Here is a 26,475-nt window from a genome sequence, read left to right as displayed (position 1 = left end):
GATTGATAATGTTGCTATGGGTCTGTAATTGCTGATTAAATTTCTTTTTCCATGTTTGTATATGGGTGATTATCGCAGTCTTTAGTATACTTGGTATCTGTCCTGTTTTAAATATTTTATTTATTAATTTTAGTAGGATAGGGCCTAAGCTAGTTGCATGTTGCTTGGTATCCTTTGGTCTTATACCATTAATTCCTGGGCCTTTGTTTCGTTTAATTTGATGTATTACAGAGAGAAGTTCTGCTTCTTTTATGGGTGGGAACCATAACCATAATTGGGAACCAATAATAATAATAATAATATTTTGTAGTTCATTTTAATTCACAAATTATATTTACAGTTATATATTCCCTGTTTTGTTATCAACAGGGAATATACGAGGTATAACTAGAAAGCATGAAACTAGCTGAGTACTTTTAAACAACCAGATATTGAAGTATATCTCACTCGAAGCAATTGGCGGGAGATAGGGGAAGAAAAGCATAACAATAAAGCATCGTCCAAGCAAACTTGTTTGCCTAGTTTATTGAGTGGTTAAGGTAGTTTGCTCTCTAACCAATAGGCTGCGGTTCGAATCCTACCATAGTTACGGATGTTCGTGAATGGTGAATTTACCACCCAACATGAGGCCACCATTCAAGTTGCTCGAAAATCTTCCAAGCGGGTCTACAGAGAAGTATTCTTGGATTATCAAAAATCAAATCAGCTAACGCCTTTTATTTCCTTATACGGAGTAGGTGATGCCGTTTTAGCCCTATCTAACTTTTGGAGATTAGTTCAATCTCTACCACTAGCCACTCAGTGATAGCTGAGTGGCGTCCCAGTTCTATCACTAATTATAAGTGGCAATAGATGAACAGACAACTGGCATGTGCCACCATCTCCTATTCCCTAACCCTAACACAATATGTTATTGTCTCATGTGGGTTCTACGGTTGGTTTTCTTGAGTTCACGGAACGAAATATCCGAGTTTCTGGGAAGAAATATCCACCTTCTCATGCCAGAGATCGACTAATTTGGGAACCAGTCGAAGAAAGGCTTAGAAAAAGTTCCTCTATTCGGCGACTAGAATAGACTTGAACTTAAGTCTTTCTTAGAGCAACCTAGCGCAGAGGATGCAAACTCTCCTCTGATATACTAATTCAGTACAATGTAAATCCTACCATAAACTCCTTAACAAGAGAAGTAATACTTATGAATTCACTAACATAATCATGCATGGATCATGGTAATATAAGGTTCCTATCAATACATATGCCTCATTAGTAATAAATGCCAAAATCGCCGACCACTGCTTTGTCGAAACTTCGTTCGATTATTCTACCTCCTAATCCCCTACATCAGGCGTGGCCAACTTCATTCTATACGAGGGCCAATACATGATGAGTGGTAGCGTCACGGGCCCACACTTTTAGACAGAACTAAAATAAAAATAAACTCTGCATTTTTTCAAGGCAACAGTTATATGTATTGAATTAAATACTATATTTGTTAAATCATTTTACTACTGGGAGAATAATATAAAATAATTGATTAATTTAAATATAAGTTGTTAAATTAAATTTAATTACATATTTCTGCAACCAGAGCAGAGTAAGTGACTTTCAATGATGCGTTACTCTGGAGCGCATAGAAATCTAAAACTCCCACTACTACAATTCGCACAGAGAAGCAGTAGATTTTATAAATTGAGTAATCTTTTTAAAGCAATTTTGATTCCGTGTTGTTATTAATTGGTTTCCGTCATCAGAAATAAAATATAGCTAGTATATCAATCAGAAAATGTGCGGTCGAAACCAATAGCTAAATTGATAATACATATAATTTAATATAGTTTTTATCCTACCGCGGGCCGCACAAAATCACGTTACGGGCCGCATGCGGCCCGCGACCCTGCTGTTGGCCACCTATGCCTACACGATGGAGAATTCCACTAGACCTTAGGTTCCCAAAGTGGGCGGTACGCCCCCCCAGTGGGCGCTGAAGCCCTCTAGGGGGACTATAGCGGGATCAGAAGCATTTGGGGGCATTCAGGCGGTCTAGGGGGTCGGTGGCCCTTTATAGAAGAAATTAATAATATATATTTAAAAATCAATTATTTTCGTGATTTGCGATTAGATAATCATTTAAAATTTAAATATTGCATTTTAATTCATCTTATGCCCGTCTTACACGATCAATTTTTTTTATCAATTTTCTATTTCAATTATTTAATCATTTGAAAATTTACCATGTCAGATAGAAATAGATGTCAATTTTCTGTGTCAATGAGAAAATAGAGCATGTATATATGTGTGTATAATAGGGGGGTGGGGACGTTACAAAATTTATGTCTTGCAAAGTGGGCAGTGGCCCGAAAAAGTTTGGGAACCTATGCACTAGACAAATCCCCCTCTATTATCACATTAAAGAGAATCGATGATCATTTTATGAAATCCACAAAGAACAGCCCACTGAAATTAATGATCCATTAACTTTATAAAAGCTCATATTCCTGTTTCTTCTTCTTCCTCTTTATAGCTTCATAGCGGACCCCCGCTTAGTGCAGGGTCGATCGTGGGAAATCCTAACTGACTTATCGAGGAGCCTAGCGTTGAGGGGGGGGGGGATTTTTTTATGACCAGATGCGCATGTTTACGGGGCCGGTTTTCCTGTTCTGGAAAACGAAAAACCCGAGTTTCCGCGTGAAAAACCCTACCTCCGTATGAGACCGGTGAACTCACCTTTAATCGAAAGAGACCAGATAAAGGTTCCTCACATGTTGGTCGGGAATCGAGCCCAGGTCTTTCCGCCCCAAGGACTTCGACTATACCGACTGAGATACGGAGGCTCATATTTCTGTTCCATATTCGGTTAGAAGATGAACCAAAAGGAACCAGCACAATTTCAACACCCTTCACAAACAATATCACACAACTCAAAATAGATAATTTCCCAACGAACCGCGATACAAAATTAACAACTAAAATAAACAATGAACTATGTATGTTTTTTCCACCCGAAAAACTAAACTCTCCAAACTAAAGCCAAACACCACTCCAGGAATAGACAGAACTTGATATTTGACACTGGAATTATCGCACAACAGCTAAAAACTCTAATAATTACAACTGGACAAACAGGCCATAAGAAATGACGTTCAGAACTATATACTTATAGCTAATTTATCAGTCATATTCAGAATTCTTGAAAAATTTTAATCGTATATTAGTAAAAAGAAAAATCGTTTTGTAGAAGAAATTGTCTTTCCTTTTATATTTCAAGCTACTTTGAGATACAAAATATTATCTCTCGAAAAACTGTAGTGATATTGGTTGTTTATGTAGACTTAATGATGTTAATTTGCCTTTGGTTGGTAAGGGGATGGAGCAAATCCCCCCCCCCTTCAGGGTTGCTGTATCACCAAATTTAGCTTAGCTATTTACATACTTACTTAAAAATATAATAATAATAATAATAATCCGATTCGAAAAGCTATGCATTTTCTGATTCTGTATCATGTTTTTTGTTGGTTGACGCCATTTATTGGTGGCTCCTTATATTAAAAGGTTTTAGAAAGTTGGATAACACAAAGTTTATTATAGGACATGACAAAGAGTAGACCGCTAATTTCAAGCAATTTTGATAATTGACATTATCTTAATAGATGGTTTATATTGTATGAAATGTAATGTTTTTAAGATAAATCAACGAAGTCTGCTGTGAGTATATTTCAATAAAATAATATTTACCCAATATTCGTTTTCTGAAGATAGTACACAAAAGAAGATAGTGAATATATATCAGATGAATTGCATTCAGAAACGGGAAAAAATGCGTGTGTGTATGTGTGTGTGCGTGCGTGCGCGCGTCTATATATACACACATATATTAACAGCTCCTGCGACCTTAGTTGTGTGAGAATAAAACACCCAAGCAGGGGAGGTAACTTTGGACACTGATTTGCACTCACCCAAAGCCGGCATCCTGCTGCTTCTGCTTGTAACCATTAGATAGCGGTGGATATAAAACTGTTTCTCAAAGGGTCTCGGCCAAAACTTTCGTGCAAACGTTACCGAAGTCGTTCGTTCTCAAAATGGTAAGGCACTAATTGTATTTGTTCCTTTTCAGCCTAATATAGATGTTACAATGCTTATTTCGATAATTATGCTGAATATCAAATTACATACGGTTTCTCAGTTTTTCATTGCATTTATTGACTAAAATTTATGTTAAAGAAAACTGGTTATTTCATTAATTAGTTAACTGCTTTAACTTTGCTCTAGTATATACATATAACATCGCCAAACGAACTTTTTTTCTAGGCCTTTAATCAATCAGTCGATTCCAGAGTTAGTTCATCTTTGGCGAAGATATAGTAAAGTTTTATTGTTATTATTGTTATTAATTAAAAAGTGCCGAAATGATTATTAAGTCTTAATAATCTGTTGGATACAGAAAAACGTATTTTCAAATTCCAATAGAAGGCGCGAAATATTTTCTTGGTACTGAAGTAATTAAAGGGGGGGGGGGAATTGATGATTAAATAATTAAGTGCCTTTTCCAGTTACTTCATCGTGCGTAGTTTGTTATACATAACGGTATATATAACTGCTCACGTTTTAAACAGTTAAATAATGTATTTAATTAAAAAAAATATTTATGTGTAATATACTCTCTCTCTCTCTCTCTCTCTCTCTCTCTCTCTCTCTCTCTCAAATAATCACGTGTGACCACATTCTGCTCTGATATTAAGGAAGTACTTGAACGAACTGAACCTGAAAGGAAGGGTTCCATGAAAATTCATCGAAAAACAGTTAATCGAAAGACGAATCATCGAACGACAATTGATCGAAAATTGCTGGTTGCAATTTTCGATCAAAACCTTCATTAAATTGCAACCAGCAATTTTCGATCAAAACCTTCATTAAATTGCAACCAGCAAGAGCGGAATTGCTAATATAATTTCGAAACTTCTTTTCGAAAATGTTATGATAAAAGTGATCCATTTAGAACAAAAACTGAACCATGCTTCTTGTACCGCAACCTCTGCGAATTCCGATAAGCCAGAAGGTTATTGTAATACGTAATTTTATCACGTTGTTTCTTTCTAGTCCCGAATATAGTTGAACTGAAAACTGGAATGGTTCGACATTTTCTTATAAAAGTTTCAAATAGCGAATCTGAGTAAAATTCACCCCATAATAATTGCTGTCGCATATTACTGCTAGTAACTATAATAATAATGGAGCCTGCGTAATTCAGTCGGTATAAAGACCTGGGTTGGAATTCCATGTACAACGCATAATTTTTATCAGTCCTGTTCAGCTGAAGGTAAGTTAGCACGCTTAATACGGTGATTGCTGGGCTTTTCCTCCTGGAAACAGACATCAGTCCCATGAACAGACATGAAACAATTATCGGACAAGAAAGACTATAAGAAACCATATTGTTTTATAATTATTCCCTATTAAAGTAGCATTGCTATCTTACCAATCACTGGGTTGAGAAGGATGAGGGAGATTAACATTCATTATTATTATTATTATTATGACTAATAATAATAATGATGTTGTACGTACTACTACTACTAATACACTTACATTTAATAATAATAATAATAATAATAATAATAATAATAATAATAATAATAATAATTTAATTAATTAATCATTTGATGTAAGGGTTTCTTAGAATATAATAATAAAATACATAGGAATTCAGAATAAAGATATCGGAAAACTTGAAAAAAAAAATCATTCCTGCAGATTTTTCAGTCATGTTTCACTTATTTACTCCTGTTTCTGTTATTCTTGGACGACAAGAGCCATATGCCCTATCTTGCAAAGGTCCTTGTAGGCAAGTAATTGCAGTTAATAAGGGGAGGATTAAGCTAAGAATACTGATTAGACACACGTGGGTACATTTCTGGATTTCGAGGAGGTGATCGATGCAGTTTGTTTAAAAAAAAAAAAAAAAAACGGTTAAAATGTTCTCTCGGAAAATAATAAAATAGGAAAGATTAATAAGGAATCAGGAAAAAAACATAAAAAAACTTATAAAGCTTTTTTTTTGAAGCATACTCATCTGTTGTTATATTTAGATGAGCAGTTTTAGATATGTTGGAAGTCTCATTCGAACTTTTGAAGGATGCCAATGGTCAGTGAACCACAGTTAGAAAACACAGTGCTAAAGGAAAATGGGATTGGGTTGAGTTGTTTTCAATTAAGGCCGAAGCAACTGGTTGCTGAACTACTTTTCAGCAATTTCATTAAATATGGTGTAGAATTTTTCCCTTCTCGGTTTCTGTAGTTTTGTAGAAAATAAGTTTAGAATGGAGGAGTTTTATATATATACATACATTCACACCTAGGTTTTTGCAGTTTTCTATTTTCTAGATGAGATGTTTCTTAAAGTTGTTTTTTCTGTTTTGGAGTTTTCGAGTTGACAACGTGGTTTTATATTTTTATATCATTTGACCAGAAGTTCAACGTCTTTCTATATGTAAGTATCTGCCGCCTAAGTATGCATCGACCGAATCGACTTTTTTCTATTTAATACCTTTCTATCAACAATAACATTTGGGTTGGAATTCACACATTTCACTTAATAAATGGTGTTTAAGTATTATATACAAATGAGGGAAGTGAAAGATGCTAATATCTAAAATAACATCTATTGTGAAATATAATGGAAAAAAAATCATAAGTTTGCGGGTTAAATATTTCAAAAAGTACACTCCCACACCTGATCTTATATCATCATATCCTTCCCCTTCCCGCAAAAATTTCTATTTTCACCCCCCTCCCAAAGTATTCTCTGAAAAAGTTCACATACCCCTTGCCTCACCAATAATTCTCCCACATCTCTCTACCCCCACTTTTTCCAATCGCTTTTTCCAAAAAGCGGTTGCCTTTTGTGAAACATGCACCATGAATTTGGGCAAACACGATTATTAAGTGCGAAATAAGCCTTCAGGAATGTATCGGTGGCAATTGATGCAATTTTTCTACAAGTTGTCCACTTATATCAAATTCAGACTTCTACAAGAAAACATTGTCCATTCCATCAAACAGTTAAATTTTAAAACCTTAATATTGGAATTGTTTTACTTATTCCATGTTTCGAAATGTGTGCTTCTAACACTTTCATCCAAGAGACTAATAATGTATTATGTAAAGATTCGTTTTTAGCAGTGGATTTACTTCACTACCCCCCCCCTCCCGTGGTTCATCTGGTATAAACAATGTAGATATCTTGTACGTACATGCTTCTAATTCATTTCGGACCTGCAACCGTCCTTGAAAGAAATAAACAAATTGCTCTGCCCTTTGATTTTACAGACCTCTAAGCGGGGGATAAAACGCTTATTCCTATTTTGGTATCATAATGTTATATTACTATTATCATTATTATTATTACGTGACACCTCCAGGGAGTCCAAAGACTCATCGAGGGAGGGCACCTACTCTACAACTCTCTGTCTCCATTACTCAGTCCACTCAGTATATAGTGGTGTTATGCTGTATACTTGTAAGGTCATAAAGGACCACGTGTGGCTATGATCAAATTTAAAGTTTTTTTTTTTAAATTTAATACTCCAGGTGACGTAAGCGTGCGTATTCGAATAATTTACCTGTATCGCAGTTTTTGTTTCTTGAAAAATAAAACTGATTATTTCTGCTTAGATTACTTGTAAGTCAAATTAATTTGGAAAGAAAAATTCTTTCTGAGAATTTCCTTTACCTATAGTTTCAATCTTATTTAGAAAACTGATGGCAAACAGTTCAAAGAAACGGCAGCTTGAACCAATTACTCATTATCTCATCAAAATACCAACTCATCAAAACTGGTGTTCCTCAAGGCTCAGTTCTAGATAAAAGTAAGGAGCCTTGAGAGTTTTTTTTGTTATCTACATAAACGACCTCTGTTGAGTAGAATTGAAAAGAAACCTAATCAGCTATACCGATAATATGGCAATAGTTTTCTAATCAGGCGACTTGTCACACATTAAAGCGAGGAATTGATTTATCAAGCCTGTATACCTGGTTCAGAGAAAATAAAATCAAAATGACCATTCAGAAAACTAAATTTATCCTATTTGAACTGAAGGGTAGAGAATCAGTCCTCTCAGTTAAATATTATACCACTTCCTGCGACCCCAGAAGTGACTGCATTTGCAAAGGTACTCAATGGGTTTACAGCTACCAGTATCTGGACATACGTGTAGATCCCAATCTAAAATGGAAAACTCATACCCAAGCTGTTACAACCAAATTAAGATACACATTGTATAGAAATATTAAATGCACAGTATCTCACATTTTTACAGACCATATTATGCACTGCTATACTGAAGAATTCGGTGGAATTTGTAGCTTAGGGGAGCATATAAAATATCCGTGAAAAATTGTATAATCTACACAACAGATATTAAAGAAAATCGTCATGTTTAATCACACCGCAGTTAACTCATTGACCTGCATCGTGCCTCAAGCGTGATGGTGTAATTTTCCAGATACCTCAGAAAAAAAAGTATCTCGGAGTAGCATTTCTAATTCCTGGCACAAGAATCTTTAATTCTCTTAACTCGGAAATCAACCTTTAAGAAAGACAGGATTAAGACTATTTCTTGGATTCATAAATGACCAGTGGCAGCTCGTGGCTTGAAATCGTGAGGGTGTTTCAACTTTCAAAATATGCATACACACACTGTAAGTACAGTGTATACGTGTTTGGATAAAATATCAAAATTATGGTAAAAATTTTAAAAAAAAATTAAACATGAAAAAATGTGTTTATTATCGATAAAATGATACACTTTGGTATAATTCAAAATTACTTAAAAATAAAATCCATTCCTTTAATTGTAATTAAAGGAATGGATTTACAATTTTTGGATATTACAATTAAATCCTTGGATATTACAAATAAATGATATTCGACCAGAAATGCTGAAGCATGGTGGTATAAGAGTCTTACAGTGGCTGCACTGCATAGTTCAGAAAGCCTGGACAGAGGGACGAATTCCCGATGATTGGAGTAGAGCTCTCATAGTACCCATATATAAAAAGGGAAATAAAACTGCATGTGAGAATTACAGAGGTATTTCCCTACTGAGTGTTCCTGGCAAGATCTATGCAAGTATACTTGAGAAACGGTTGAGAAGAATTGTGGAAGAAAAGCTTGGTGAAGAACAAGCTGGATTCAGGCCAAATAGAGGCTGTCAGGATCAGATCTTCACTTTACGACAAATAGTCGAGAAAGCATGGGAATATAACAAAGATCTGTATTTAAGTTTTGTCGATCTGGAAAAGGCATATGACAAGGTGCCAAGAGAGAATTTATTCAATACGCTGCAGTTATATGGTGTCAATGGGGCATTATATCAAGCAATACTTAGTCTTTATTTGAGTTGTAAGTCAGCAGTTAGAATTAAAGGATGTACAGGAAGATGGTTTAATGTTAAATCTGGTGTGGGACAAGGATGTACATTATCTCCTCTGTTATTCATTATCTATATGGATCACATTATGAAGGAAAGTGGTATTAAACATGATATCAGAATTGGAGATGTTAATCCGCATAAAGCTCTTTGCTTTATGCGGATGCTTCTAAATAAATCCGCTACAAGTCTGCAAGATTCTCTGACTAAATTGAATAGCTCTTGTAATAGATATGGTATGAAGGGCAGCAATAAAAAGACAAAGACAATGAAAATAGGCAGAATCATTGAAAATATCAACTGCATTGTGAATGGAGAACCTGTGAAACAAGTAAAACATTTCAGTTACTTAGGCATGATTTTTAGTGAAGATGATAAATTAAATATGGAAATAGACAACAGAATCAACAAAGCTGGTATGGTAGGAAATCAATTGAATAAATTCATATGGAATAAGAGAGAAATTAGTCGGAACACTAAATTAGCTGTATACAAGACAGTGTTCAAACCAGTTTTAACTTATGGATCTGAGAGCTGGGTCAGAAGTAAAACACTAGACCAAAGACTAGAGACTTCAGATATGAGAGTCCTGAGAAAGATTAGCGGCGTGAACAGATGACATCAATGGCAATATCATATTAAAAACGATTATATTAGGAAAGAACTTGACATTGTCAGCATCCAGGAATGTGTTAGCAGAGCTAATCTCAGGTGGTATGGTCACTTAAACAGAATGGGCAAGGAAAGATTAGCAAAACAAGTGTTCTCTGCCAAGTTAGCAGGAAAACAACCCAGAGGAAGACCAAGACATAGGTGGATTGATACGGTACAAAGTGCCTTAGAGGATAGAAATATAAGATCTGATAATGTTGGGGTCTTGACAAGTAACAGACTGATTTGGAGGAAAATTGTAGATAGGAAGTTAGTAATGATGTAAATTTTTCATGTAGTACTATCATATCCTGTACACCCCTTGAGGGTACATGGCAGGAATTTGATGATGATGATGATGATGACAATTAAATCCTTTAATTGTAATGTCCAAATATTTAAAGAGACAGAGTAAACATGATAAGCACTACGAACTGGCGCAAACTGCATATAACAACAGTGGAACTGCGCGACGGACAGTGCCGCATTACGCTTGCATATGCTTGCGCGCGTAGCAATATGACACTGTGGTAAACACAGCTGCTAGCGTCCTTCGCCCTCCGAAATGCTACAAGATAGATTTTTATTATTTTTTATACAAAATAAGATATTTGTATGGAATTGTTGATGATAAAATTAAATATTACAAGTAAATATAAATAAATTAATAAATAAGCGCCTCCGTAGCGCAATTGGAAGAACGACGGTACATTGCGCCCTTCGATTGGAATAGGCCTAAGTTCGATTCTCGTCGCGACGGGAGGAATCTTTATCTGGTCGATTTCAATCGATGGTGAGTTAGCCGATCTCATACGGAGGTAGCAGGGTTTTTTCTCCCGGAAACTCGGGTTTTTCATCACGCATACATACAAATCGGCCCTTCAGAACACACGCAATTTACAGACAAAAATTACTAGTTGTGGTGGTGTTGGAGGTGGGCGGTAGATGGCGTTGATTCGTAGTAGAGGTAAGGTGTAGAGACAGTTGAAGATGTCCTCCCGCGATGAGTCTTCGGACTCCTTGGAGGTATCAGGAATAATAATAATAATAATAATAATAATATTTATATATCGAGAAAAATTGGCGGCGCTGCAGTTCCGTAGTGCCTGTGCACGAGCCGCCCCTGTAAATGACACTGAAACATTACTTTCTTTTATCTAGGTAAACCTTAATGGAGTTCGGAGTAGCTTGCAAATACTCCATGTGTATATACATTCATGCGGGGTGTGAAGGGTGGTGAAACACAATATATAACCTCACCTTCTCGTGGTCCATCCCGTTCTAAAAGTACAAACTAGGCACTGGCGACCAGGTATGGGAGGTATAACCCTAATAGAGCAAATGCTGTTAGAACTGCCTGTCCAGAGGTGTTAGGTAGCAACCCTATTACTAGACTTTAACCTTTTACGAAGAACTTCAGAAAATCATAGAATAAGAAATAGAATAAGAAACATGAAATACAGAACAAACATGCGGAGAATTGGTGAAGATGCACGTAATTAAAATGGTCATGAACTGCGAGATTTTGTCATTTTTACTAATATGAGAATTATGAATATAAAGAAATACACGAATATCAATGACGAACGTGTGAGGTGCTCTTCCACGGAATAGCAATATTATATTTAATATTATATTAAATATTTTCACCGATATTATATTTTTGCATTTATTCTCGGTAAAGATTCCTCTAATTGTTTCGTACTTCCTGTTTCGTATTCCAACATTTAAGTCCCCTACTAGTATTAAATAGTCTATTTCAGTAGTGGCAAACCTTTTTATGTGCGCATGTCAAAAATTTACAAATCGAGTTGTTTACGTGCCAGCGTGTGCCAAAAAATTACCAAACGAGTTGCTGATGTGCCGGCAGTTTTTAATAGGGGAAAATTAATAGAAAATTAATCGAAATTGGTTTATTTGTTTATACATTTATAATATATATATATATATATATATATATATAATATTTTATAAATAATTATTTATAATTTTATAAATAATATTTTATTTTATTCATAATATTTATTTATTTATACATTTATAATATTATTCAGTGTAAAGTTGATTATTGTATTATTAAATTGATTTTAATGATGTTGGTTTTGAAAATAAACGGTAGTGAGAAAAATATTTCTGCATTATAACTCACCATAGATGTCAGCTGAGCAAGGGAAGCAGCAGAAGGATGTCAACTTGTCGGCAAAAACTCTCTTATTTACTCGAATATAACTTGCCCTCGGGTATAACTCGTACCACTGATTTTATTTTACTAAAAAAAAGACATTAAAAAGTTTTGCATATACTTCGCACACGAAAAATGTTTAAACATGTTCACGTCTAGGCGATAGTAACTTGCTCCCCACAGTTAACAACACACCCTCCCCAACAGCCATTATACTGCAGGTGCAAGAAAAACAAGTAGTTTTATTGTATCCCTGAATAAGATACAGAGCCATTTGCAGTCTGTGTAATATATTTCTCAACAAATAGTGCAATTACAGACAGACGGAATAAAAACAGCGCTAACTAATGAATCACATGTCCCCCTCTCACAGAAACTACGCTGTATAGACTCAAGTTTATGTTGCACTGGAAACAATACCATATGTTGCACTGGAAAACAATATTTAATTAAAAACTATTGTCCAATTTTTCAATGGCATTAGTGGTGGGCTCAACTCACACAAAGTTTCAACCAAGGGTTGAAACTTTGTGTGAGTTGAGCCTGAAGGTAATGAGAAGTTCCGTCGGAACGATAAACGACACCCGTCGTGAATGTGTTAAAACTAAGAAATATATAGTGAATGTTGTTATGACAGTTTCAGATGTTATGGAATTCGGTTGAAGAGAATTAGCATTTCAATTCAACAACTGTCGGTTGCTTTTGTCTTTGGGCAGCGCGATCTTTTGTTAATACTGCACCGATCATATTCACGTCTTTCCAAAAATGTTCCCAATAATAATTTATATTTTGGGGAAAATATTATTATTTAGTGTATTTTAAGTATTGGAAGAACCTTTTCGAAATAACCAAAAATCACACTAGAGCGGTAAAATCGAAGAATACTGTAAGAGTGATTATTGTAGGTCATGTAAGACTGAATGAATGTAAAAATCAGTGATGGAATTTTTACTTAAAAGTCCTACCCTGTTGATAGCGTGGATGTTTTTTTATTTGCTTTTAAGTGTAATTCTAGCTACCTTATACAGCCACATAATTTAAACAGGCAATTTTTAACATCAGCAAAAGAGTAAACAATAATTCTGAATTTTTTGTTTTTGTTTTTTTATAAAGATCAATCAGACAAGTTTTTTTCCAAGTTTTTCCAATATATTACAGTGCACAATCTCATAATCGTTTTACTTGACTAAAGCATAATAAAAGAAAAAAGTAAAGATATTCTTTTATTAATTCTTAATCCCTTACGATTAATACATAAAATTTAAAATAAAATAAAATGTTATTTTACCCACATGATATATTAAACAGAAGTTAATCTTCACAATTTTAACAGAAAACATCAAATCAAAACTAGAGAAAGAAAAATAGTAGACGTTTCATTTATTTAGCATCAATGAGACTTCTGCTGCTGCATCCTGATGACAGATAATTTACGTCAGGTTTATATTTTGTAACCTTTAGAGATATGCATACGCTACTAGTTTCATCTGTAAGGCTATTCCTATTCCTATTACGAGACTTAACAAAGTTCATTACTGAGAACAATGATTCACAAGAATATGTAGAGGCAAAAATGAATAGTAATGCTGTTGCAAGGGTTTTTAAACTTACAAAAGTTTTTGGAATAGTATTCCAAGTCCTTTGCACCTCGTTTTTCGCACTCCTTTCTGTTAATCGTGTCTCTCTAATCCTTTTCAATATTTTCCAAGTCAACTCTGAGATCAACAAATTTCTGTCTCCAAATTGAGCTACTTTGAAAATCAATCAATATGGACTGGGTCACCATGGGAGTAGTAGACCCAAAACCTCCCGCAAAGGGAGAGGCCCTCATCCTGCAGTGGGTAGAAAAATAGGCTGTTCATCATTATTCATCATCATCATCAATGTTCTAGAGATTAGAAAGGTTTGGAAACCACCGGTCTGTATGACGTTAGAAGAAGAAGCACTTGTGCACAGAGGTGTAGGAATGCTTTGACATTGGATCAGGTGGGCAAGGTTTGAGATCGGAAGAGAGTTAGTGGCAGAATATTTTACCAATTATCGAAATTGTCACACTATAAAAGACGCTTAGTTACGAATTTTTCAAGGGTGCTAAAAGATGTCGCTGCTTGTGCAGATACAAAAAAATAAAATAAATAAATAAATAAAATATAAAAATAAATAAAAAAAATGAAAATATTTATTTTTTGCTGCGTTACCACAAAGCTTTGCTAATTGTTCATTGGACTGCCGGTATAGAGACCACATGTTTTATAAAAAGAATTAGTTTTATAAAAAAATAAATAAATTAATTAAAAAAAACAGAAAGAATAATTACTCATGAAAAATTACGAGCTGCAGCATTCTAATGCATACAACAGAACCAAAATCCTTGAATTAAATAACACGTGTGTGACAGAACACGACCTAGTTATTGCTGTCAAGTTCTGTGGCATAATAGTGGTCACATCATATGCATATGATTTAAATCAACGGTTTTCACTCATACATGTACTGGAATGTTGAATTCGGCAATTTTTTAATATGAAAATATTCTTTCTAATATATATATATATATATATTTAAATTATTAAATACAATACCTGATTTATGGTGTAGGTCCGATGACTCACAAAACTAATTGAGTTTATTGTTATTTAAAAAAAAAAATAGCCTAGTTCTCTTTACAAATAGGTAGTCTCTATAGCTGCAATTCATTGAAAAGCACATATTTGTTAATTGTTAGCTCCTCCACTAAATAAATAAATAATAATAATAAAAACTGAAGTATAGATTCGTGCCTACTTCTCCCTGATTTATAGTGGCAGGATTTTACATTCAACAAGTTTTCAAACGCATATGATCATTCATACCGAAACTGGACTTCTCTTTGTGCATTGATTTTTGGTAGGAGCATATTGTTTTTGAATAAAATAAAAAATAAAAACGCACATTGTTTATTTTCTATTCTGTACCATTATATGCTTCGCTATAATCATAGTTCATGACGACGGGTAATAACTATAAATCAGAACAAGAAAAAACCAAAACACCAGTTGCGACATGAACAAAAATCATAACATATCAACAATAGGGACACCTATTAACCTTTCAACCTAGAAAAAATAAATAAAAACATCGACAAAATACTGGATTCTTATTCGAAGGTCGGATTTCTACACAATACCAATATCGATCTGTTTTCTCACACCGTCCCTGACTTCTTAATAATTAAAAAAACAAGAAAAAATTAATTGGGAATGATATTCTACAGTTGAAATGGTGGCCTTTGTGTATTCTCCTTAAAATAATAAAAGTATTTGTGGATAGTGAATTATATCATGTATTGGAGGACAGTGCCTTCGCGCAATGGAGGTGTCACATGATAATATATCTGCATAATAAAGAAATAATAACATGTGATTTTCTGTAAGAGAAAACCTACTCACCCTCATGCTGTATATTTCTTTCTTTCCTTTTTTTTTCTTCTTCACCCACTCCAACAATGACATTTTAACAGTCAAAACACTAAATATCTAAAATAATTTGTAATTTAAATATCACTCTTTCCATTTTCAATCCCCCCCCCACACACAGGCTATTTTTTCATACATTTCTATTTCGTTAACCTATCTTCCACCCATAACAATTGTCACCGTAAAAGCCATTCGCACTGCTTATAAATGAAAAACTTAAGAGAAGGCAATTCCCTAAAATTTCCTCGCTAACCCTAAAAAATGAGCTCCTTATCTTCTTATTATCCCCCCCCCCAGTAAGTCTGGGATCAACTAAGTGAGTGCAACTGAGACGGATGTCTGTGTTATAATTACTATAAACGAATTTATGAACCTCGATTATAATTATGTGACACATCCAGAGTCACGTACTTATAGCAAGCTATTCCTGACCGTGGTTGAAACCTCCGATTTCCGCTCAAAGTTTGAATCATGGTTTTCAAGTTTTTTTTTTTTTTTTAGACTGGAGTTAATTTTTTCAAATGTTTCGGGAATGTAAATTACGGTAGGAAATTCTTCAATTTTTTTCTTCTTTCATAGTTCACTGGTCTGCCATTTCGATAAGTTCTTCAATGTTAGGACCTTTATTTTTCTAGTTAACTTCAACAACTCATTTGTATTTTCAATAGATACGTATTGTCAACCCATTTGCTATCTCAACCACAGTCGTTATTACCTTTTCCAAAGAATAATCAAAACTTCCAATATGTTTATGTGAAATATAGACGTGTCACGTATTGCTATTGCATCTCGTTTGTGACCAACAGTTTTCATGACATAAATAATGGAGAACTGGTATCAGTCATAAAAGCCAAAAAATCTGCTAGAATTTTCAAGATACAATCTCTCAATACTCTTACTGCAACTGCAACCTTTTTGACAATTGACAATTGACATTTATGACTTAAGGGGTTAAGCGAAAAACTTTTCATATTCCCCGTTGTCTGTTACGGTCACAGTGAGGGAAAATATTATGAGCAGTTTGCTCTCCCAGAATGAGCATGGAGATTATACATCACTGAAGGAAGTTAAAATGGCTTTTGGTCTTTTGTGTTTGAATGTATCCGTAGGCTCATAGGCTACAGCTTGCTGAACTAGATCATTGGGATGAGTGGACGTCTTTAGGAAAAACTTTGCAGCTAAAGTTTGTAGGAAGTAGAAGCTATAAGGAATATTTGTATCTCGATGAAGTTGATGATTTCTGAAGAACCATGGGGCGTTTAGGATCATTCTCAAGCATTTGTTCTGAACCCGTTGCAATTTGATAATATTTGTAGTGGAGGTGTGGCTCCAGGCTGGAGAAGCATAAATAGCTATAGGACGAATCGTCAGCTGGTATAAAAGCAGTTTGATTCTGAATTTTAGCTTGCTGCTTCTGTTTATTAGGGGGTAGATCTGAGCGATGGCTTTAGATGCCTTTGTACATGTAGCCTTGATATGTCGGTTAAAAATTAAATTTTTGTCGAGGACGACACCTAAGTAATTTGTTTCCGTCTGCCAGGGAATTTTGGTGTTGATTAATAAGATGTCTCCTACAGGAGATATCGACCTTTTTGTGAAGAGAATAGCTGAACGTTTTAGGGGATTTACTTGCAGTCTCCATTTGGAGAACCATCTTTCTGATTTTAGGTTTTCTTGAAGTTTTTTAGTAACGAAATGTGGTCGGAGAGATCTGACTAATAAAACTGTGTCATCTGCATACAGGGCCATGATAGATGTCATTTAGTTGTGCGGGATATCAGACATGTATGCAGAGAACAGCAATGGAGCCAGTAGTGATCCCTGTGGCACTCCGGTTAAGATGGGTCGCTGAGATGAGGTAGTGCCGTTAATCTTGACTTGAATGGTCCTGTTTTGCAGATATGAACTAATTGAATGTGTCAACTTCATTGAGATACCAGCTGAAATAAATTTACATAGCAATCCAAAGTGCCATATTTTGTCAAATGCTTTGGATAGGTCAAGGAAAACAGCTCCCGTATATTGACGCCAGTTGTAGCTGGTAGTCATGTATTCCACAATTCTGTGGATTTGGTGAGCGAGTAGTACTGTGGTATTGCCCAAAGCCAAAATACATAATCCGTGCCTGGCTTATGTATAGGAATTACATCGGCCAGTTTCCAGGTGGAAGGAAAATAGTGAGGACTTAGGATTGCATTTATAATTATGGTCAGGTGCACTACTGCTTTTCGGGGAAGAAGTTTGATCACTCGATTAGTAATGCCGTCTGGCCAGGAGCTTTTTTGTTCTTTAATTTTTTAATAATGTCATATATCTCAGCAGGAAATGTTGGTGCAGTATGATCAGTGCTGGTGTCAAGAAGTTTGAGTGAGAGTCTGACCTTGCTGTGAATCTTATATATGTGGTCAAAGTCAAGGTTTTCATACGAAGGCCTGCATTGCTCCTCCAAATTGTTTGCTATAATTTCTGCTTTGTCTACATCTGTGTGAGCAAGGCCCTGGTCAGAGAATATTGGGGGAAGGGATCTGTCTTTGTTTCTGATATTTTTCAGTAGTCCCCAGATGGAGTGATCAGTAGGTGAAATGGATGCTAACTTTTCTTCCAATACTTGGTCTCTATGAGCTTTGAGTGCATTTCTTACTGCCTTATTTAATCTCTTTAGAGCTGTTTTATCTTGTGGTACACACGTGTTACGGAATCTTTTGCTAGCTCTGTTTTTGTCTCTGATCACGTTCATGATGTCTTCAGGCAAACAATCTGGCTTGCGGGCAGATTTGTAGGAGGAAGCTACCTTTATAGCAGAATTAATTTGTTGTGTGAGATTTGTAACTGCAGTTTCTACTTCTTCTTTTGTGCGAATGTGAGGAACAGGTCCAATATAATCCTTGAGTGCTGTTGACAGTCTTTCCCATGCTATGTAGGAATGACAGGGAGGAGACAGGTATTCTTGTTTTCCCAGCTGTAGTAGAATTGGGTTGTGATCGGATGATAGTTCATCCATGGATATAATGCTGTATTGAAGTTTGATATCCTGCAGGATAGCTATATCCAGGATGTCAGCAGTGCCAAAACGTACTGAGATGATTTGGTTCGGTGGGGCCTGCCACAACAGCATTGCTTGATCCTAAGTAATTGGAAAGGATGCAACCATTCTTTTTGGCGGTTGTGCAATTCCACGCAGGGTGCTTGGAGTTCAGATCCTCGGCTATAATGGTGGGCTCTCTGACGCATAAGATGGCATTTAGGACAGAGTATAGTAGAGATTTTTGGGGAGGGTTGTAAGCTGAGTAGATTTTGAATCTGCCAGAGGAGCTGGTGACTATTTCCACGCCTGTGATCTCAAGGTTAGTGGTTGAAGGGTTGCTCACAGAGTGGTGCTTAATGTAATTTTTAATGAAGATGGCAGTGCCGCCGCCTCTGTAGAGTAATCTATCATTTCTGTATAGGCGATAACCCCTTATTTTAGGATTGTCTGAGGATCTTAAATGGGTTTCGCTGATTCATATAACATCTGGTTGATACCTATATGTGAAATCTCGGAGTTCCAGAATTTTGTTTTTGAGGACATTTGCATTCCAAGCAACGATCTGAAGAGATGCTGGAATGAGTTTGTTACTATTCATTTATGAGAGCTGTGAGGATGACCTGCGTTTTACGAAGAAATCTTTTAGTGGTGGTTGCAGTAGGGTTTGAAAGGCTGAAATCTTGTAGCATGTTTGCCAGTGAGGCCGTAATAACAGCTGTTAGATTTTTAGGTGCTATTGATTGATTTTGTTCTGGTATTGGTCTATTTGTATGGGTCACATCGGGTGTCTCTATTATTGGAAGTTTCCGACTGTGGGCGCTGAGTCTCCGGTTTTGATGCCTGGGCCTCTGGTGTTCTTATACTGCAGGAGGAGGGGCTGATTGACTGCCTCCATCCGTCTGTTCTTTGGGTGCTGAGTACATCCTTTGTAGTTCGCCGGATGAGGGCCACCGCAGTTGGCATATTTGGCCGAGGTGGTCCTCGGCTTTGTGCAGGTATTGGTTGGTTGGGTGGCTGTCCCCACATTTCAAACATCTATATTCCGCTCTATATATATTCTGGGCATGGCCAAACTTCTGGCACCTGTGGCACAGCCCAGAAGATGATATTTTCCGGAGTGGTTCTGGTGTGACGATGAGACCACAGACTGCGTTTAAGTTGTAGATATTTTTGTAAATTTTATGAAACTCTACTAGGACTAATGGCATGGGAGTCTTGTCTGCTTTGTACATTCTGCTGACCTTGACTGGAGGCAGATCCTGAGAATTTAGGCCAGCAGCTATTTCTGCAGTGTCAATGTCTTCACAGACACCACGAAGGACCACTTTTAAGTTTTTTTTCGAGCTGAGCGCAAATACTGGATGCCTCTATCGTCCAGTCCTTTGGTCAACATTCTATGGTCTGTCACTGTTGCTGGCTGTATCTTTATGCCTTCATCCATGTTTTTGGCCTTAATGAAGCCAATGTGCAGATTGGACATTGTGGATCTTAAAGCTGCCCATTTCTGCTTTTCTCTAAGGATGATCGGAGGCACCTTTTCTTTGGGAGAAATAGTGGCGTCCGAACCCTGAGCATCCTGTTCCATTTCGTTGTCTTTGTGCGGTTCTTCTGTTGTTCTTCGCTTTTTGCGTGCGCGCACTTCTACAAAGTCTGAAAGAGTAGAAGGCACCGATTCTAACTGATATTCTGAGACAACGTCTATGACACTTTTCGGGCGAAACGTGTCGTACAGTTTCAATTTTCCCGGCCAAATGATGTTAAGTAGTTCACCTAGTCTTATAAATTCTCTATATATCTCCTCGAATATTGTCTCATTTAGCTGTCTTCATGACTATCACTGTGAAGTATCTAAAGTTGAAGGAGAAAGAAGGAAAAAAAACGCTTACCGTGCAGTTGAAGCCTTACCGGCACTTATGCAGGACTCTGAATTTTTTGGGTAGGAGCACTAATATATAATGGCGTGGTGCTCAGGACACATTTACAACAAATATCACTTGCCGGTCACTAGGTCAGTAATCCTTTCAATCTATCCACGATTCACCATCAATAATACACGAAACTAATACGTGAGCCGCCATCTTGGTCATCGTCCACAATTCCTCCATCCGTCCAATCCATCCATAATCCTGCAACCTTTTTTGTGAACATTAAATTCTTTTAAAGGCAATCAGAAATAACCTGGACACCAAAGCATAATCCAAGATCGGTCTAACCAGTCTTGTACAAGGTTACCATAGTTTCTTTCCCGATTGTACTTAAATTTCTCTAGATTGACTATTAAATCCCACTTCCTTGTCAAATTTCCAGTGTGTGTGTCTGTGTAGTTCAGTCGAGGATATTATTTGATTGAATACTGCTTTAGAAATGACCACCTTATCGTATTAAAATTATGATTGCAAAACCACGATTTGGCAGATACAGAGTCATAAGAACCTATGAGCACCACTCGATGAATGATATTTATATTTAATCTCAAAATTCAAAACCTTTTCATGCATATTCCAAAATGCGGTGTGGAACAAGAATGAAAATTAAAGAGAATAAAAATTCATTGCATAAAAAGCGAATTTCATTCGAATTTCATTACAATTAACTCCATAAAATAAATAAATCATAAATCGTTCATCACACAACCAGGTAGAACAGGGAATGAAGTTAGCCTCTTCCTCTCTATTAGATATCATCATCATTTCCTCCATTCCACTCTGTCATTGGCTTTCTTCTTAATCTCCTAGTAACTCCTCAGCCGTGCTTTCTTTGACTTGGTCGATAAAGCTTTTCCTTGGTCTGTCCCTTCCTCTTCTCCCCTCTATTTTGCCTTCAGTTATTTTTTTCACAAGTCCATCATCTTAGACTACTTAGAGCTACTTAGACTTTTTGTTTCGTTTATCGCTCTCTGGGCTTCTTCGTTTTTTTTTTTTTTTCTGTCTCCATTTTATTTTGTTCATGCAGCACCAGCACCACATTTCAAAAGTCTCCAATCTTTTTACGTCTTCACTGCCTAGAATCCTGGTTTCACATCCATACAGCGCGATGCTCCATATCAATGTCTTTATTTTTATTTTTTTCAATTGTAGGTTGAGGTTTTTCCCGTTTTAATGCTTTTCATCTTAGAGAATTAAGCTTTTGCATTGTTTATTCTTGATCTTATGTTTTCTCTTGTTCTGCCATCTTCTATTATTAGGCTTCCTAAGTATTTAAAGCTATTGTACTTGTTTTATTTGTTTCCAGCTGATGTCTATATACTCTATATTGATAGGGATTTTGCCTGTAACAAGGCATTTAGTCTTATCTGTGTTTATTTTCATTTTATATTTTTCGAGTTTATTATATAGTAATTCTAGCATTGTTTTTAACGTTCTTCTGTTTTCTGCTACAAGGGCTATGTCATCAGCAAATCTCATATACATGACTTGCTCACCATTTATCTTTATGTCACTATTTATTTTATCTTTAGTTTCCTGAATGACCTTTTCAATATATAAATTAAATAAAAGTGGTGAAAGTATACATCCTTGTCTTACTCCACTCCTTATATTTATTATTTTCTCCTCATCATTGATTTTAGTCAGTCCATTTTTATTTTTATAAATTTGATAAATTATTTTTCTTACTCTCAAGTTTATGTCGATATTAGTTAGACAATTTAGGAGTATTTGCTGGTTTACTTTATCAAACGGTTTTCTCTAAATCAAGGAAGCAAATGTATTTTTACTAATGTATATTCTTCTCTCTATTATTGTTCTTAAACGGAGTATTGTCTCTCTTGTTCCTTTATTCTTTTTGAATCCAAATCGGTGTTCATCCAGTAGACAATCTATTTTTGAATAAATTCTGTTTTGAATAATTTTTAGCAGAATTGTGCTAACATGTGGGATTAAAGCTATTGTTCATTTGGACTATTACTTAGTTAGAGTAAGGTTTTTCTCATCAACTAGATTTTGCATTGTGTATTTTGCATTTGATTTTGGATTGTGTATCCTAAAATCTTAGATTGTGTATAAGAATATTGTCTACACCTGCATTTTTTCCCTTACTCATTTCGGATAGTGCTTTATCAAATTCTTTTCGCATTATTGGGGTCGTAGATTATCTTCATTTTGATTTTCTATACTAATATCGACCTCTTGTTCGTCGCCATTACAGATATTTTCAAGATTATCCTTCCATTCCACTAATATATCCTCAGATCATATGAGTAATTTTCCATTTTCGTCTTGGATGGCATTGTTTTTGCTGTTCGTATTAAATATGAAAGTCAATTTGTTAATTCCTTTATAGGCTCTCTCTATGTTTTCTTTTTAAAATAATTCATCTATGTTATTACATTGTTCTTCCAGATATTCGTTTTTGGCTTGTCTACATTTTCTTGTAATTTAATTTTTAAGATATTTGTATTTCGCCACATCTTCTTCTTTAACAGCATTTTTATATTTTCTTCTTTTATCCATAAAGCCAAGTTTTTCATCTGTTATCCAATGTTTACTTTTTCTGTATTTTTCAATAATTGATTTGATGCATTTGTAATAGACTCTTTAATCATATTCCATTGGTTTTCAATATTATGCTGACTATTTATATTTTCTGGAATGTTGTGATCAGTTGCCTCTTGGTATCTTTTCTTTACTCTTTATTTTTTCAAAGTTCTGTCTTATTGGTTTGTCTCTTTGGATTTGTTTCCTATGTTTAAATTCTGTTTTCATTAAGACAAGGATGGTATGGTCACTACTGATGTCGGCAACTGGATAGCTTTTCCAATTTTTTGTTTGGTTTCTGTATGTTTTCTTGACCAATATATAATCGATTTGAATCCCCAGGCGCTTTCGAGGTGTATCTTCTTTTTGGAACTTCAAATAGTGTATTTGCGATAACTAACTGATTTTGTTAGTTACAAAATCAGTTATCCCAGAAATACAAAATTCTGTATCCCAGAAGAGATATCGACCTCAAGGTGAAGGAATAAAGGACGTCCTTTGAAAAGATGGGAAGAGACCGTAACAGGCCACCAGGCCTGTTATTGGAAACGAAGAAGAAGAAGAGGAAAGCACGTGTTTTTCCCCCCGTATCTCAGAAAAGACCCTTGAACTCACGCTGTTTCAAACAGTACGAGAGATTGTTTAAAATCATGGTATCGCGGGCAATTTTCCACTGCACTCTCTTCTTGTTAATTTTGAAATCACCGATAGCTATTGGTTCAGTTACTCGTGACGAGACCATCTACGTACCGATCTCCAAAATTTAGTTTGGAGATCGGTACGTCCTTTGTACCTCCTTTGAGGAAAAAAAAAGAAAAAAATCATTAAAAAAAAGTTAAAAGATCGGAAAAATATTCCAATGTTATCGTTTAACCTTTTCAAGATAATTAATTTAAAAAATGCCGTTAGCATCCCGAAACACTGATGCCATGACCTTTCCTGCTGATGGAATCGACTTCGTCTTCTTTGGTGCTGAACAACCGGCTTCTGTCCACTGTTTTGACTGCTGTTTGGATTTTGGTGTGTAATGGTGAATTCAAGTCTCATCCATAGTAATAAATCGACGCGCAAAATCGGTTTTATTCTTGTTAAAACGCTCCAAGCACTGTTCAGCGATTTTCATGCGAGTGCGTTTTTCATCTGCTGTGAACAAGCGCGGCACCTATCTTGCCGAAGCTTTTTCATTTGCAATTCTTCATGCAAAATATATCCTATACGTTCTTTTGAAATGCCTATAGGCTCAGCAGTTTCACGCACTTTGACTCGCCGGTCATCCAATACCATGTTGTGAACTTGATCAATGATTTCTGGTGGTGTTGTTACACTTTTTGGACGTCCTTCACGTGGATCATCTTCAAGGCTGGTACGGCCACGTTTAAACTCTGCAGCCCATTTCTTAATTATGGAAAACGGAGAAGAGTGCCCATAACCTTTTATGAACTTCGAATGAATTTCTTTTGGCGTTAAACCTTCTTTTACAAAGAATTTTATAACCGCACGATACTCAATTTTATCCATTTTAAAGGACACAGACAACATTTTTCTTCAGACAGCTGTATAAAACAAACTACTTGATAGAATGACTTGCAATTTCACATGGATGCTTATGACAGATGTACCAACTTAGAAAAAAAAATCTTGCAGATAGTGTTGCCATTATGGTCGAGGCCTTGAACTTTTCAGACCACCCACGCGTGTGTGTGTATATATATATATATATATATATATATATATACGTGGGTGGTCTGACAAATAAATAAAAGAAAGAAATAAAAAATATAAGAAATATAAATGTATATATATACTCATTTATGTATAATTTTGTATACTTTCAGGGTTTCAAGGCGGTGCCGTTGTGTTTCTTTGCGATTTTAGCTTGTTACTATGGCAACATATCTGTGGAAGCGTACAGTTTAGTAAGATTGTGCATCAAGAACTGTGCCCAGTGTAAATGGACTTACGGTGTGTTTTTTGAAGGTCAACAGTGCGCAGAGACCTGTGTACACTATGGAGGAATGTTGATTCCAGACTGTAACGACATCAACACGATTGCTCCCTTCTTGAATAAGCTGGAATAAATGAGAAGTTTGATCGGTAATAATTCACAGTTTGTGTAATCATTCATCCGTAGTAAAATCGTTATTGTCTCCTTGTCCTCAATGTGTTTAAATTGCAAACACCGGAATCTAGTGTTAGCATATTTTCGTGTAAATATATACATCAAAAATTGTTTCCATTTGATAAATGATTTTGATATGTTCAGTCTTGTGTGGATACAATTATGAAGACAGTATAGTGTAGCACGTGTGAAGACTGAAAAAAAAAAAAATAATAATAAAGAAAGAATTTTCTTACATATAGATATATAGTTTTTAAAAGTATGTTTCTATATTGAGATAAATTGATATTCGATTTGTTCAGTTAATGAATTGTAAGTGTAGACGGTCAATAAATAAATAAATTGAAATTATTGGTAACATTAACAAGAAACATCTGAAGAAAATAAAAATAGACTGACTATTCTGTGATTTTCAAGAAGAAAATTGTAAAATTGAAATAAAATAAAATAACATGTACTATTTTGTTGTTTTCTTTTTTCTGTTTGTTTCCATTTACGATTTAGTCATTTAGAGAGAGAGAGAGAGAGAGAGAGAGACTAAACGTATTTAGTCTCTCTCTCTCTCTCTCTCTCTCTCTCATAATATACATATAAATATTTTTGTTTATTTGTTTGAGATGGAATGCGCGCTGTCATTATATATACTATAATGAAATGAACTTAATCTACAAAAAAAAGTTTACGAATTCACGAAAAAGGTCATACATCGAAAAGTAAAAAAAAAAAAAAGTATTGTCGTAGTAAATTGCACTTAAATCACGTGTTTATTATTATTATTATTATTATTATTATTATTATTATTATTATTATTATTATTATTATTCAGGCTTCCATGGAGTCAAAAGATTCATCGTGGGAGGTCCTTCTTAGGAAACGCAAAATCTATCATGTGTAATAGTGCAGACGGAGAGTTGTACAATAGGTGTCCTCCCGCGATGTCTTCGGACTCCTTGGAGGTGTCACGAATAATAATATATCATCCCACTCTTTGAACTCATTGACCGTTCTCGCTCTGACCACTTTATCAAGAAATGCATTCCATGGCTCAACCACCCTTCACGCAAAGAAACCGCTCTTCACCCTCTTGCTCGCAGCTTCCTTTCGTAACTTCCAGGGATGGCCCCTTGTAATCGCTCCTTCCCG

This window comes from Typopeltis vanoorti, chromosome 5 (assembly GCF_054136105.1).
Source record: "Typopeltis vanoorti isolate ZY-2024b chromosome 5, IOZ_Tvanoo_1.0, whole genome shotgun sequence".
NCBI classification, from domain to species: Eukaryota; Metazoa; Arthropoda; class Arachnida; order Uropygi; family Thelyphonidae; genus Typopeltis; species Typopeltis vanoorti.
Note: the sequence above shows the minus strand (reverse complement) of the source record.